At 41.9% G+C, this 15832-nt stretch overlaps 1 long non-coding RNA gene across 1 annotated transcript in view; it reads right to left on the bottom strand.

The window, feature by feature from the left end:
- LOC112970982 overlaps nucleotides 1-13570 on the bottom strand; it is a 35154-nt gene extending 21584 nt beyond the window's left edge. The window contains exon 1 of the long non-coding RNA XR_003255212.1: nucleotides 13382-13570. This is a non-coding gene — a long non-coding RNA (uncharacterized LOC112970982). The remainder of the gene's footprint in view (nucleotides 1-13381) is intronic.
- Between the last annotated feature and the right edge of the window lie 2262 nt (nucleotides 13571-15832).

The following is a 15832-nucleotide window of genomic DNA, read 5'->3' as shown; positions in this document are numbered from 1 at the left end:
AGTTGTATGTCTATTAATAATAAAGTGCTGGACTGCTACATAAAACACAGCACTAAGTAGGACATTAATATGTGACAGTGTCCAGTGCCCTCCAGTCCCTCCCCATAACTGTCTAAACAGAAAACACATATGTGGTAAGAAGTTAAGCCAAAAGCACCAGGTCCTCAGTTAACAGCAGTCAATAGAGCTTCAGTCCAACAGAGCAGTGCCTGCCGAGATTTGCTTTCCAAGTACTGTCTTAGGTAAACAAGACTCTGATAACTTCAGTAACTTCTAGAAATACCTTCAGCAAAGCCTGTAAAAGAGCTTTTTTAGATTTGCCTTGTAAATAACTCTGCTATGTGATCAATGATCTGAGTGTGCCTGGAACATTTGCCATTTAATTTTGATCTTATATTAAATTAAAGAATAGCTGTGGTCACACATCAATTTGTATTTTGGCACTTCTGAAAAGCATGATTTGCAATGGATCATAAGCACATTTTCTTTCCTCATAGATTTTTAGCATCCAAGCAGAAAATGTGCTCAGATAGCCTTTTGGATATAATGAAAAGCTTACAGTACATTGTATCTTGTACCTGACACCATTAATTTTTTCATATTTGTCTTGTATGTCACTTGTTTCACTAACTAATAGATCATTCCTATTACAGGCAAACCTTTCTCATTGAGTTATCTAGAGAATGACATGGTTAATAACAATGAGCTTTTCATGGAACATGAAAATATCCTGGGAGAAAAAGCAATGCTACACCTGGCAAGAATATAGTTTTCCTTTTAAAAGTGAGACACAGCTTAGACACAGACAGAGAGCTTTGTGAGATGCTGAATGCACACCTATATACATTTTTAAACACCTCCCCCACACCTTGTCTTTTTTCCTTCTCAGAGAGGATGGACACAGCCCAACATTTAAAATCATTCATTTTGTAATGTGAACATAGTTCTGATGCTAGGCTGCAAATTTCAAACCAGTTTAACAAACTACAAAAATCCCTTTTCAGAAGACAAATTATTTGGAATTATCAGCTCTGATGCACTGTTTAATTATGCATGCTTTTGTGCTAAGCATCTTTAAATTATTAACGAGATATGTTTTTGCACTTGTGACCTAAACTAGATCTATGGTAAACTCAGATGTCTAGTGGCAATAAGTCATCACAGGACTGCTGTACAGCAACCGCTCTTTTTAGAACCAGCGTGTTCTGTGGGTTTTTCTTTTTCTTTTTTTTTTTTTTTTTTTTTTTTTGCTTTTTTTGTATCATTTCCAGCACTGTGGAAAACGAATCAGGGAAATAACAACCCTGACAGAGGACCCTTCCCAGATGAATAAGGCTGAGATAATTCTTTCAATCACTTTATGTCTCCCTCTGAACATAAGAAAGGAGCTTCTAAAAGCTGCTGAGAGCTTAGCCCTCGTGATGGTCACAACAGGTTGAACGGCAGAGCTAGGCAGGGTGGCATGAATCACAGCTGGCTGGGAAGAGCAGAGCTGCTCTGGCTGTGGGTCTCCACACCCCAAAGCAGATGTTAGGGCCTTATCCTGGGATCCCTGTGTGTTCAGACAGAACCAGTGCCTTTGGCCAGTTTGGGCGCTCACATGTAAAGGAGGAGAAGGAGAAATCCTGTAAAAAAGTGGAGAAGAACAAGAGAGAAGACACCAAGAACATACCAGTATTCAAACTCAATTTGGCATCAGAGATTTGGCCAACAGCAGGCCCTGACAGCCTGATCCCCTCAAATCAAACACAGATTTCCACTGCTTCAGTGAACTTCTGAACAGATGCTTGACCCATCCAGACCAGACTAATTTTAATAGGGTGTCAATACGTTATTGATCTCCTGGTCACTTCCAGCTCAGTCTGATCATGTTCTACCATCGTCAGGTCCAAAGGTTTTGTCCAGTTCCCCATGAAACAGAATAAGAGCCCTGGTGAACATGGAGTGATACTGGGAAAAGCAAGAAGAGGAATACTTAATATCCAGACCTTCAGCAGTAAGAAGGATGCTGACGGGCTTGAAATTACCTGTGTGAACACAGAGTCCTGTCCTTGTAAGTCCTGGACCATAGGAACATGTCTCTGCTCTTGCTTTCATCAGACAGGGCAGAAATCTGAACCACAGCAGTCACTACTAAAAGTGTCACAGGGACCTGGGAGCCAGCACAGCACCACCTCTCCTGTCAGTGCCCTATTACATGGTGTCTGATCTCCCCAGGCCCTATGTGCACGCTCATCAACCGGGCACCAAATCATGTGCATCCCAATATAGTTGAAGGAGAAACAGCTTAAACATATTTCTCAGGGCAGCTCTTCACTGGAGAACACTTCAGGGTGCTGTCAGCAAAGAGAGAGGATATGCTGGGCACAAAGTCCTTGTATCAACTCTACATGTACAGGCTGCTTCTGGAGCTCACCTTTCCATGTCACCCCACCGTGTCCATGGTTGTATTCAGAGCTACCCGATCACAAGATAAGATATAGCATACATTCTTTGACAAAACCTGACAGCAACACATGCCTCACATACTAAAAAGAGCTTCCTTTCTTGGCAGTAGGTAGCATCTTTGTTGCTTCACAAACCACTCACGGTAGTTTGAAGGTGCCTTGTACGTACAAATGTTGTTGCCTGATATATTAAGCCAATACACAAGCTCATTACCTCCGCTTCTTCCATGAAGCTTGCCCATATTGAAAAGCTGTCACACAGCAAAGCGTTAAACAAATCCACAGGCTGCCTTATTATTATTGTCTGCAGTACAGGAGTGCTTGCAGAGCAAAGCAAGGTGGGGGCCTTGCTGTGCTAGATGCTGCACACAGAAACACAGACAGAATCAGTGTGGCAGTCAAGAGGTGGCACAGGTAAATGGATTTTACCTTATTGCAACGAAAGGGTTGCCCATTTCTCATTACCCAGACTGGCTGAACAGGGAATTATTCCCTTTCTATAAGGCAGTATAGCACTGTAAAATAGTCTTGCCCCTGAAAAGCTTCTATTAAATGACAAAACCAGTGAAGACGTAGGTCAGCAAATGTTCTGCCAGACCACAAAGGTGCCAGACCACAAAGGCACAAAGGTCTGAGGAAGAGACAGGAAATAAGTGAGTTCTTTAAGATCCTGCAAGTAGTCTGCTGCAGAGTGAGGAACGAACCCAGATCTCCTGAGCCTTCAAGTAGACTACTAGACCCTGAAACACAACTTCTTCCTTCATGTTAGACAGACTCATCTCCTGCGTATGTACTCTGAGGGTGGAGCCTTCAAACAGTCTTTCCACCATCTAATGGATTCACTGAGAAATAAAAAATAATGTCACGATCCGTGGCTCTGTTAAATTGGTGCCTGATGACGAGTGGCTTCAGCTTATTCTCTAACGCAACAGAGGAGTGGCTAAAAACCAACACAGCAAGGAAGAAGCTACCCAAATAACCCAGCCGGCCTGCAGCCCATTCCCTGCACACTCCCAAAGGGCCCTGGGGAAGGAGGACAGGCAGAAACGGGTGCATGAACTGGTCTGGAAGCAGCAGTTTTCTCCCAGCCATCCTCGCTCCCTCGCCAGAGGTTTGTCTGTCTGCAGAGCTGCGTGGCGTGTGGGCAGCCCACCTTGGCTGGACTTCCTGGGCACACTCAGCATGCACAGCCTGAGCAGATTAAGCTGCAAGGTGCCCCTGGCTGGAAGGGCAGGCTTAGACATACTGGCTAAGAGGACAGAAAATGGACAGAAAGATGTAGAAAGCCCCAGAGAAAGAAATGAAGAATCCACAGTTCAAATCCACTCATCCCTGAGGGACTGGTAAAACAACTGCTTGCAGTTGCATTTAGTCCATTTTAATATGTTAACTGGCCCCCAGCTGCTGGTAATGGCCCCGTCAGGTGGAGTGTGGTCAACTGGCCATTTCCCTCTGCTGCCCTGCAACGGGGAGTCAAACAGGTTCCCTCACAAGGTTTAAGTAAACAGAGTTTAAATCATAAAGCAGCAGTCCTAGGAACATATTCAAGGCCAGCTGCGATTACCTCAGCTTCAGGGTGGTAACTGGACTGATATGGCCAAGAGGAATTTTTCATAGTGATGAGGTGAAATTCACAGCACTGCTGCTCTTCACTGCTTTCTCTTCAAAAATTTGCTTGCATAATTTACACCAGGTGTCATTGTAGGTAGAAAATATTGGGATGTTAAGGAAGTCATAACATTGGCAGACGATATTTTACATAGTAATATGCATGCTGAAGACAATAGGAGTAACTCCTATAAGTGAGTACCACTCAACATGAATAATGGCTACAAGGTCAGGCCCTTAATGAACAGTTGTCTAGCCGTGAATATATACACTTTTTCTCTCTGTTGTAGGAAATGCTGTCTGCTGCCTAATTAGGTTGATCTGTGAATATGATTATTCATTACCTGAAGGCTGGGAGTACAGAATTATGGATCTTTGCAGTGTTCCTTAAAGAAAAAGCATGTGGAATTCTAATATCAGATACTGTGAGTGCATGATGAATGAAAAAGATATACTATTAGTTTCAGAACTTTCCATGGAAGTGTGTTGATTTCCACAGAAGTTCATTTGGAAACAAAGAAAAAAATGAAAAACTTTTCTGATAAGGTCAAAATCGAATATTCAAATCCTCATTTTAGAAGGGCTTTTATGTTATTTTATGAATTACCACATAATACATTATTTAAAAGAAGTTTGAAAGAAGGACGAAGTTTTTCGATTTAGTAGAAATGCCTCTTTTCAATTGTTTTCAAATAAATTATCTGAAATTCCTGAAACACTGCAATATCTTACAGTATGAAGACTGCATAATTATGCTTTAAGGTAAAGTTCACAACACTGAGCTCCAGCAAAGAGAGAGCTGTAGCCTCTCCCCACGGTCGTCCTGCTATCTTGTCTCTCCAGGAATTTCCAGTGCTACCCCCGATTCCCCAGAAGGGAATTGCTGGGATTTAGGAGACTCCTCCACTGCAGGAAAGTTTCCAGAAACATTCACCTGCTTTTCCATGTTCCAAAGCAATAAAGCGCTTCATTGAAACAGAGTCCTGCGGTCAGGACCGTCTCCCCCAGCCCACTCGGGGAGTTCACCGAGCCCTTGAAAACCGGTCCAAACAAAATCAGATTTACAGACACACAGGGATTTATAGGCACAGTGAGGATTTATAGGCAGGGTGCCCTCATCTGCAGCGCACCGTGCCACCCCGTGCCTCTGCCAGCTGCTGCCTACCCTCTCAGCTCTCCCAGCCTGTGCCCAGCACACTGACCTCACTCCTAGCCAGTGCCTGTCTTTGGGCTTTCTTCATGCTTTTGAGAAGTTTCTCAGAAATAAAAGTGGGAAATCTCAAGGAAAGGAAGGTGCTTTCCTCTCCCAGTGAGGGATATAAACTCTGCTGCCATTTAACGTTAGAGGCACGAAGGTAAAATAAAAATGTGGCATAATGTGATGACAAAGGCTAAAGGAGAAGGGGACGAGGTATAGGAACAGGGGGATGCAGTCTGGATGTGAACAGCCTTTTGTGTCCCTTCAGCTCCTGTGCTGGTTTAGCATGAGCTTGTGGCACAGCCTTGGCCAAAAGAAGACATTAACTCTCTGATATTCTTTCATTTCCGCTTCCCTGGTACTGACGTTGGCTCTATTCACATGCCCAAGCAACACAGCTTCTCTGAGTCGGTTCTGGGAAGAGGAAGGAAAGGAGAGCTAATAGAAAAGCTAAATTGTTGAACTGGCTCCTGGGAAAAGAAAAAAAAAAAAACCCAAGATAAGATAAACAAGGAGTCCTATATTCAAACCCACTTTAAGAGAAGAAGAGAGCCTAAGTACACAGACAGGTGGACAGATTAGGGAAAACAGACACAGATTCTCATTTCTAGGAAGCAGCAAATTTTTTGTCTGAGTTTCTGATTCCCATCTAATGCTGGGATGTAGTTTCTGGAGACTGGATATGACTCCGAACCAAGTCTCTAGATACCAATTTGGGAAGTAATCTCAGAATAAAATTGATTTGGGCTCACACTGATTGTTGCAGGTCAACATGTCTGTGAAAAGCAGCTCGCTGAATTCTCTGGACATTTCTCCTGTGATGCCATTTCTCTGCTCTCCTCCAGCTCCCACATCTCAGCTTTTCTTGCAGGTCTCTGGCCACAGACCTTTTGGCCTTTATCTACACCCAATCCGTCCTCATGCAGGGAAGGCAATGAGGCAGGGCACGCACCACAATGATAACCTTGTGTGAGAATTATTAATGATGAAATGCAAAAGGCGTTTCCCCATTATATACCCTTTTTCCCGAGCCAAGTTTTTCCTTGTTAATTAGGAGGAGAATTTCACAACTTCTCTGCCGTATAATTAAATCTTGCAATTAACATGTGCACTTAAGCCATCGTTTTGAAAATGAGACTTATGCAGTGAAATCTACTTAAGAGAAAGCACCAGTATGGAGGGCAAGACTGAGACACCGTGTGCTAATGATCCAGAACACCACCGGATAAATGATAGGTCTTACCGATAGCACTCTGCTTGTGTGACATGTGCAGGAAAGGGCATATGCTTAGGGATGCTAATACAACACAATACCAATGAAAGCTGAGTGGGAGGGAGGGTGGCAGAAAGCAGAGGTAAATACATTAAGTCTCAATTAGAGTAGTGACACAGGAGGAAGCCAAGGTTAATATATTTTAGGAGAAAGCCTTTCTCTGAGCTAGGAGTTGATCTCTGCAGGACGATATGACAGAGGTGACAACTGGGGAAAAGGGAAGAGCTTTTCATTTCATTGGACACTGCTTGGAAATGGCAGGGCAGTTTAAATTCTTTACAGCCTGTGCTGGCACACCTCTTTGGGTTTCCATCGCTCTCCAGGCACAGACACAGGATGGATTTAGGAGAGCTGGATTCATCCACAGCCCCGCTGTAGGTGCTCTTTGCTTCTATGGTGCCACGACAGCTTGTCACTTCCGATGTGCAGGTTTGCAGCCCTACTCCCATCTGGCTCAGCCTCAGCGACTGGTGGGACTACGGAGGTGTCTGCATGATTTCACCGCACCAGAAACACACAAGCGTCATACCTGCAGTGTGAGTTTACAGCAAGGCTTTTCATGCATATATTAGACACCACGTGGCAAAATTCAGAAACCAACACACACTTATCTTGATGGAGGATGCAAGATTTTACTGGGTAGTTACACAGCAGCAGGCAAGCGGTCGCTGTTCTCAGTTGGTGACCTCACATATATAACAATACAATTAAAGTAATCCTCAAAGAGGGGATTATTACAAACTAGTGGTATTCCACACTGCAAGCTCAAACAGAATGAAACTCAGCAGCTGACCACCTACCACTCATTTCTGCTATTTACATTGGGAAAAAGGAAATTGTCTCTTTAACAGTCAGCTACAGTAATATTTTAATTGCACTGACTGAATCTTATTCAGCTGTTACAGCTTTTCTACTTCCAAAATAATCCTTATTCAATTAGCAAAAATGCAGACGGTATCATGAAATAGTTGCAGAAGCCTGTAGGAGAAACAAAGCATTATTTTCTTCTATACCTCCACACACACACACACACACCAAACACCTCGCTTATTAGGATGGCACCCAGCATTCAGGCATAAAATCTTAAATTACAGAGTGATTGGGGCTGTTCAGCTGATCCATAAAAGTATGCACTTAGCAAAATCTAAGGACAGGTAGAAGAGATGGATAACACCCAATGCATTACCTTTTCAAGATACCCACTGAGGCATGCAAAAATAAACATGTGCTGAGGTGAATGCACTGTGCTATTTGTACAATGCAACATGGCAATGACCTGCAGTAATAAAAATATCTGCAGATTTAAGCCCAGAGGACTATATTGCATATCAATAGCAATAAAACCAGTAGAAATAGAAATGTATTATTTATAGACCTATTTATAAAACCTAAATACCTCTCTAGTGGACCTACTTCTGTAGAATGAATTGCCTTCCTCCCCCTCCCTCCTTTAGCGGTTTATATGGCAAGGTAGCACAGGACTGTACCATTAAGACAGATCTTCGCAAAAGATACAGAATTGGCCTCAGAACGAGACTCAATTCCCTCCCGCATGATTTTCCCAGTGACATAATCTGCATTTCAATTAAGTAGCCCGACTTTACCCCTTTGGAAGCGGGACGGCGGGCAGGGCCCAGTCCATAACATATTCTCATTAGGAAGGCTGATTCTGCCTGGTAAAAATGAACAGGATCTTTACCATTAATTTTGACAGTAGCATAACTGCCCTATAACTGTATTCTTTTTTTTCTTTCTTTCTTTTTCTTTCTCCAATACAAAGCCTTTTTGATTCACTGGACACACTGAAATGCCAGCAGAGGGAAGGAAGGTATTTTCACTATCTCCTGTCACTCATATCCCTCCTTAAAACACTCATGTTGTTTCAAGTCTCACATTGCTTTTATCTCACTATCACTTATAAGACCATTACAAATAATAAATCCTTCCTGGGATGTTTATGGACCAAAGCAATTCTGTATTCACAGGGACAATTTTCCTTCCTGCTATATCCTCTAGAGCAACACTGCAGGTGCTGAAGTAACTTCACCAATGAAAAAAATTACCAGAGACTTAAAAGATTAGGCTGAGAGAGGTAATGGATTATACTGATGGACTCAATCACCTACATTTACTTGGAGAGCCTAAGTGTCTGCAGATCTGGCCCTAAGCTGCTGAACACACCAGGTAATTTACACCCAGTGCAAAGGACTCCGAACAGAGCAGCGACAGACTAATGTAGAGCTGCTCTAACTTGCACTCCTGCCTGTTGCCTTTTCTATGGGTTCAAGGACACCTAAGCCTCCGTGATGTCCCCTGAGAGATACTGGCAGACACCCACTGCTAAACCCCACGAGCAGGCAGTGATGCCGTGGAGGGTCAGGGGCCATCCTTGTCTCTTCTGCTCAAGCTGCTCTTGCTGCTACTTGCCCTTCCAGAGAGAAATCTAAGCACTCACATTACTCATAGTTACTCAGAAATGTCTTTATAACCTTTACACCACCACTGCGTAACAGGTACCAGTGTCCATGTCTTCACTGGATTTGACCTGCAGACCTCATATGAAGTTTCTTCTGCTTTTTCCAGATCTTCATTTGATGTGCTGTGTTCAGAAGTCTCAGACTGAGCTGCCAAATCCTGTCTTTATATCCTTCTCTTCCACTCTGGCTGCTTTCAGCTGTATTAATTGTGACTCTGGCCCTTATTATGCTGGTGAGTTAATACAAGCAGTGAGTTAAATAAGTGAAGATGAACTTGATTCTGCTGGAACTGGTGATCCTGCAAATCTAAAAGATTTACTCTAGACTTGCTTGGGTTACATGAATATGAAACAAGGCTAAGCGAGAGCAGAATTAGATCAGTACTTCCAAAATATCTGGATTTTTAGCTGCTTTGTTCTAAAGAACAAAGCCTGAATTTTCAAAGCTGGTCATCCCATCGCAGTAATTTCTTTTGAAATTCTGGCAGTTTAGTTCCGAAATGGGAACAAGACTTGTGAGCAGAGGAACTGAGCACTGAATAATCTAGTTTATAACATCTGCACAAAAAACAGTTTAATTCCACGTGTCTACTACAGAGAAGACCAAAAGGATTCCATATATATTTTTCAAGATGTACACATAGCTGGCCAAAGAACTTTGCCAGATGTTTCAAATATATCTTTCCTGATGGAGATGTATCTTTTTACATATGAATCTCACCCAGCTCTCCCACAGACTTGAAGCTAGTCCAGTTTTCTCCTAACGGGGAAAAGATCACGTTTCAAATGTCTTTCATAAATTTTATGCCTAATTAAGTTCCCGTTATTCGGGTTGAAAAGGGCACTTCTATTTCCAACACACGCTTTTGGATTTTTGTTGTGCTTTTTTTTTTTTTTTTGAAAGGTTACTTGGATTTCTGCAGCTTTCTAGATTTGTGAAGGGTTTTTTCGTTTCCCATTTGCAATCCACTTGTCAGGTGGAAATGCCGCTGCAAAGCCAGGTGCCATTGCCTGGTATCATTGGGTTTCTGATCTGTTCAAATTTGTTAGCTTTTATCTTGGGAGCGACAGAATTGACAAAAATCTTTCTCACTGGATGAAAATGGGCGATTCTTCAGAATCAGCCAAGCGGCTGACAACACTGCCACCCTGTGTCCTCTGCGGCTGCGGGACTGAAAGCCAGCGCGCTCCTCCACATTGCGTGAAAGTGGATTTATTAAACCCATATCAGACACATTAGTCTCCTTCAGTTCTTGTGGATCACAAGCACTAGCAAAACTCCTTTACTGATGCTTTCTGGCAATTATTTACTTTCCAAACCTCTTCTTTAACTTTCTGCTGGAAGCTGAATTTATGGCTGCCTCGCAGAGAACAGTCTTCTGAGCAGCACAGATAATCATTTGAATAAGGCACCTTTCCTCAAACAGTTTGGTTTCATAGTTTGAGTAGAAATGGTTTGATGGAGCTGCAAATCAATATTACTCTGTAAATTTTTAATGTTCACACCATGTGAAACGCTGTAAATAAAATAAGCTAACCACAAAAGGCTATTCTTTGTAGTTCATTTAAAAAAATGTCAGTTCAGCAGTATGGCTAACTACTCGCTGTAGATATGGCTTTAAAACTGTCGAGGCTAATACATCAAGACCAGAATTTGAATAACCTCTAGTGGCAGGCAATTTTTCAGAATTCCCAAATACTACAATAAGTAACACTAGAATTTTTTTAAGTTATGTGTTAATATGGACAAGACTGAAAGTAAGTAAAATGAGCATGAGATTCTCTCACTGGCATGTTTATTAATTCGGCAAAGGCATGTTAATTATTAGAGAACAGTTTTAGAGAAGAAGCTCTGGAGAAGTCAGACCCACATTTCAACCCTGGCCGCATGTAATAGTCCTGGGAGTTTGGATCTGAGGGGTTTCTTATTAAATGAATCCATTATAGAAATATGTAGATACCATTATTGTTAACTTAGGTCCAGATTTTAAAGCTTTTCTTCTTTGGTTCCAACCCATTAGCTGTTTTCATGGATAAATTTTACATGAGAGAAGCTAGCACTCATAAGAAGGAAAATATACCCTAAGCATGTATGACTACAAGACATATTTCAAAAAAAATGTAAAAATATACATATATGTCATCTGCAGCATAAAACCCCCCCACCTTTTGTAACTTTGCTTCTTGCCTTTGCCTTGCCCAGAAATATCTCCACAGGAGATGTGTCACTATGGAGACAGATTGATGACTTTTCCACCAGTAGCATGTCACTGACTGATTCGATGGTCTAGTCAGAGTTGCTGCCATGTGGGGGATATCAGTACAGTATTTAATCTTGGCCTGCTAGTAGGGAGAGCTGTGCTTGGAAGCAATATGCAAAAGCCTGTTGTAGAAGGAGGTGTATGATTTTACACCATCAATCTTGAGCACCATTCTCTGATTCAGAAGACGTCTCCTGTCCAGTTGTCTTGGCATAACAGAGTTTGGGGGGTTGGGGGGGGGGCAGACAGAGAGGGACAAAGAGAAGTACAGAGGCTTTCTTTGGCCTGAAGTTGGTAAGGAGGGAAAACAAAGATTAGTTTGTTATACTGAGAAGCTGGTCAGCAAAGGCCAAATCCTGTTTTTCTTACTTGCATCCTAGCCCCATTATACAGTTGCTGAATAATTCCTCATGTGTCCTCACTCTTCTAGTGGAAACAACATGTTTCCAGGTCCCAGAACAGCCTCAGGGGTGAGGTGAGTCCCATTTCTATAGGATCATAGGGCAATTCAGGCTGGAAGGGACCTCAGGAGGTCTCAACCTCCTGCTCACAGCAGGGTCAGCCATGAGAGCAGACCAGGTTGCTCAGGGTTATCCAGTGGGTAACTAGACTTGAACACCTCCAAGGATGGAGATAGCACAATCTCTTCTGGCAACCTGCTCCATTGCTTGACTGTCCTCATGGTGAAAAAATTTCTCTTTATATCCAATCTGAACGTCTACTCTTTCATCTTATGATTGCTGTCTCTTGTCCTCCTGCCATGCAGTGCTGTGAAGAGCCTGGATCTGCCTTGACAACCTCCTCGTAGGTATTTTCCTTCAAAGTCACTCACATTTCATTAGGCTTGTCATTTGCTTCAAGGTCTCTGCACGGTCCCAGCAGCATATTGCTACTTCAGTTCATTTCAAAATTTCTCTGAGCATTGCTCCTAACATCCCAGTTATGTGGTGATCTGATGTTAAATCCTCTGGCAAAAGACATATCTCATTCAGAAGTACCTACAAATTCAATTCATGTGCTCATCACACCTTCTTATAGACTGTTAATAAAGCTTTTAAAGTAACTCAGGCCTCCTCTGTATTCTCACAGCATCCCATCCCAAGTAGAAAATTTTATCAATTAAGTGTTGCATGTGATGTTTATCTCAGTGCCCAAACCATGTGGAAAACTTTTCTCTGAATGAGTTGGGAAGAAAAGGCAGCCCTGTACTTGGAGTGCCATCAGGAATCTAGGTTCAGACCTCAGCCCGATCACTGAGTAGGCGTACGCCCTTATGCACATCACTTCACCACTCTGGTCTCACTTCACCATCTCTAAAATGAGGATTTTAGTACTTTGTTTCTTTCTCAGCCATGAACTTCAGAGTTTATGAGGCATTTATCCATTAATATCAGGAACTCTATACCTGCAAGGTAAGCACTCTAATAAGTGTTTTTCTAACATGTTATCTGTAACAGCTCCACAAATTACATGTTTCAGCAGTTAATACAGGTTAGAATTCTGTCCAGTTGATCCAGCCATATCGTTTAAATTGACTAGGAAGCAGAAACCTCACAGAAAACACCATTATGAGAGTGAATTTTGGTACTGCCTGTTTTTTTCCATAACTACCTTGACAATGAAGGTTTCTGCTGGGCAGGAAGTGGATCACCCAGTCTGCAAAGCTTTGAGGATTATGTACTTCTCCTTCTGTCTCAGCTCAGAACCAAAACCAAAGTTTCAAAAATCTTTTTGCACTAGTATTCAAAAAATACAGAGAGGGTCTCTCAGTATGTTTCACTCATTTTTAAACATTTTACTTTGATTAAACCTTTTAAAAATATTTCAAGAGTCAAAACAGGACACTGACAAATAGGAAGGACTTCTTTTCTTCTCCAAAGAATGAAATTAGTCAAAATCAAATTTTCCTTTGTATCTTTGGTAAATTAGCTCTACAGAACAACCTCAAATTTTTGCATTCCCACCCTTTACACAACTGATTGGCAAAGGCTGATCCTCCCTAAGATCACGTAAAATCAGTTGTTCAGCCAGTGGTGGCTGTTACCTTGAGATTTCCACTTCCTGCAACTGTCTTAGTGATAGAAAATGCAAAAGAAAGGATAAAAACTGCCATCCTACCTTATTCCTCTTGTACGATCATTCATTGTTAGGATTATGATGGTACTCCTCAGCCAGACACAGACCTGCAGAGAGTGTGGAAAAAGGATAAAGGCTGGTGGATGCTCAAAGTGAGTTCCTCTTAAGTGTAATGTACAGCAGGAAAACTGAAACGTTCAGAAAGTGGGCAAAGAAGGCCGGTGTCCCAGGGCCATCCAGGAGACAGTTATCAACAGAAAAGAACACTAGAGCATGAACAGTTTGTGAAACATCTTGAAAGTGAAGCTGATCTGCTTGAGAGGACAGAAAAGGGAAGATAAAAAATAGCAGTATAAGAAAAAAATCTTTGCACTGGCATTCAGATGAGCTGTAATGTGACACCCCCGGCAAGGGATGGAGAAAAGTAACCCTACAGAAGGAAAGAGCTGGAGGGACTGCGGATGAGGTGTGTGGATGAAGAGAAAAGTCTGGATTAAATGTAAAGGGGGAAAAGTCTGCAAAACCCAGACAAAGCTCTGCGGAGAGGAGAGCAGAGCAGAGGAGAGGAGAGGAGAGGAGAGGAGAGGAGAGGAGAGGAGAGGAGAGGAGAGGAGAGGAGAGGCGAGGAGAGGCGAGGCGAGGCGAGGCGAGGCGAGGCGAGGGGCGAGGCGGCTTGGATAATGTAAGTCTGCATTTTCCATGATTTTAACATTTTTTTGTTAAAATCAAAACCTCAGCAAGAAAACTCCTAACTTCCCACCAATAAAACGTACCAGAATGAGTGATACAAAAAAAAGATCACCTTACTGCCATCATAGCAATGGAGTTAAATTAAACTTAGAAGTGATCCTAACTATTATATTTTCTCAAAACAGAACTCAGTGTGAGTTATACTGCAGTTTTGTAAAAGGCAAAGCAGAACCAAGTCATAACAAATTCAGGTTACATCAGAACCCAAACCAGAACTCTGCACCAAAAAATACCTGTTGGACTTCATTTTGGTTTGCTAGTCATCCTCCTTCCTGACAGAAGATTACTGTAAAAGAGAAGAGTGGAAATACAGCCTTCCATCACTCATGCACACACACAGAAAAATTCTGCATTGTTTTCAAAGCAATTTTTCCTGTGTGAAATACTCCTTAATAGAGTTTCCAAAAGGTCTTAATGTCCCTTCTGAGACTGGTTCTGTTTACTTGGGATTCAGGGCCACGCAGTGATTTGTTAATGTATAGATCTGTCACAACTAATAAATCTTTACAGTGTTATGGATGACATTATTATTTTTGATCAAGATTACAGCATTGGCTGACTGATGCAGGTGATACCGATGCTTACAGGCTATCAGCTACTTCTTGAATATTAGCCTAAAAAAACCCAATGCAATTCAGAGCATACTTCCATTTAAATATTAATGGCACAATGATATTGATGGTAACAGTATCCCTGCAGAGGCTGAAGACTGTGTCCTCCATACATGCATTCACAGCATCAGGCAGCAGAAAGAGCACTCATGGGGGGCCTGCTGCTGATTGAAATGCATAAACATTCATGTGCAGCTGCTTGGGAGAGGCAGGGGAAGGCAGGAGGGAAGCTGGTTCGCATGTAAGTGTGCATGCAAACACACAAATTGGGTTCCTATAGCAGGAGTAAAACAAGTCCTGATCCAATCGATGTACCACGCTTTGGTGTCAGGTAAGGCTTAAAGAAAATAACAGTATCTCCATTAAAAAAAAAATAGTGTACAACATAAATAGCATATGTGCCAAATGAATTCTATAATAAAACAGATGTAGCAAATTACATTTAATAATGTTTGACAATTCCCTATGCAGCTAATGGTTTGTTAGAAATTAGTCCCTAATGTTTTAGGGACTGCTGGCATTTACAGTCATTTTCTTTGTCTTAATTTACATGTTTGTGTGCTTTATGCTGTTTTTCCTGCTCCTTGCAGTTTTATGATCTTTCTTGGCTTGCCAGGATTTGAGATGTTTTAACTTACTAGCTACTCTAGTAACACAGTGTCCATGGGAAGAATCTGGTAAAAAATCTTTAGGGGTTCATTCCCTTTTTCCTCTTCATTATGCAATGAAAGCCCATTCTATGCTAACATCCACACTCCTGTGGGACCTACTTGTTGCCAAACATGTAACTCTTAGTCCTGGATTTCATGGTATGAGTGAAGAAAAAGGGAATGCTTTTTGCCTGGCACAAAAGGGAATTCAAGTTGCATTGAGCATCTTGCACTGGAAGATTCAGGTGACATAACAAATCCATTTTAGCCATCAGGGCCCTTTTATCCAACCATTTAAATACTATTCAAAAGTACATAAAGCTATTTTGCATCATCCAGCCAAAGTAACTAAAAATAGGATTACAGCTATTGTCCAGGAGGATGAATTGAGCAATGTAAATGAATCCACAAGCTTTTCTGAGACCACGGTGAGAAAATTCATCTAAATGTCACATCTCATATCATTAGATGTATGGCTCTGT

Source organism: Apteryx rowi, unplaced genomic scaffold (assembly GCF_003343035.1).
Source record: "Apteryx rowi isolate R43461 unplaced genomic scaffold, aptRow1 scaffold_415, whole genome shotgun sequence".
Lineage (NCBI taxonomy): Eukaryota > Metazoa > Chordata > Aves > Apterygiformes > Apterygidae > Apteryx > Apteryx rowi.
The sequence above is the reverse complement of the archived record's forward strand: the minus strand, read 5'-3'. Positions and strand labels throughout refer to the sequence as shown.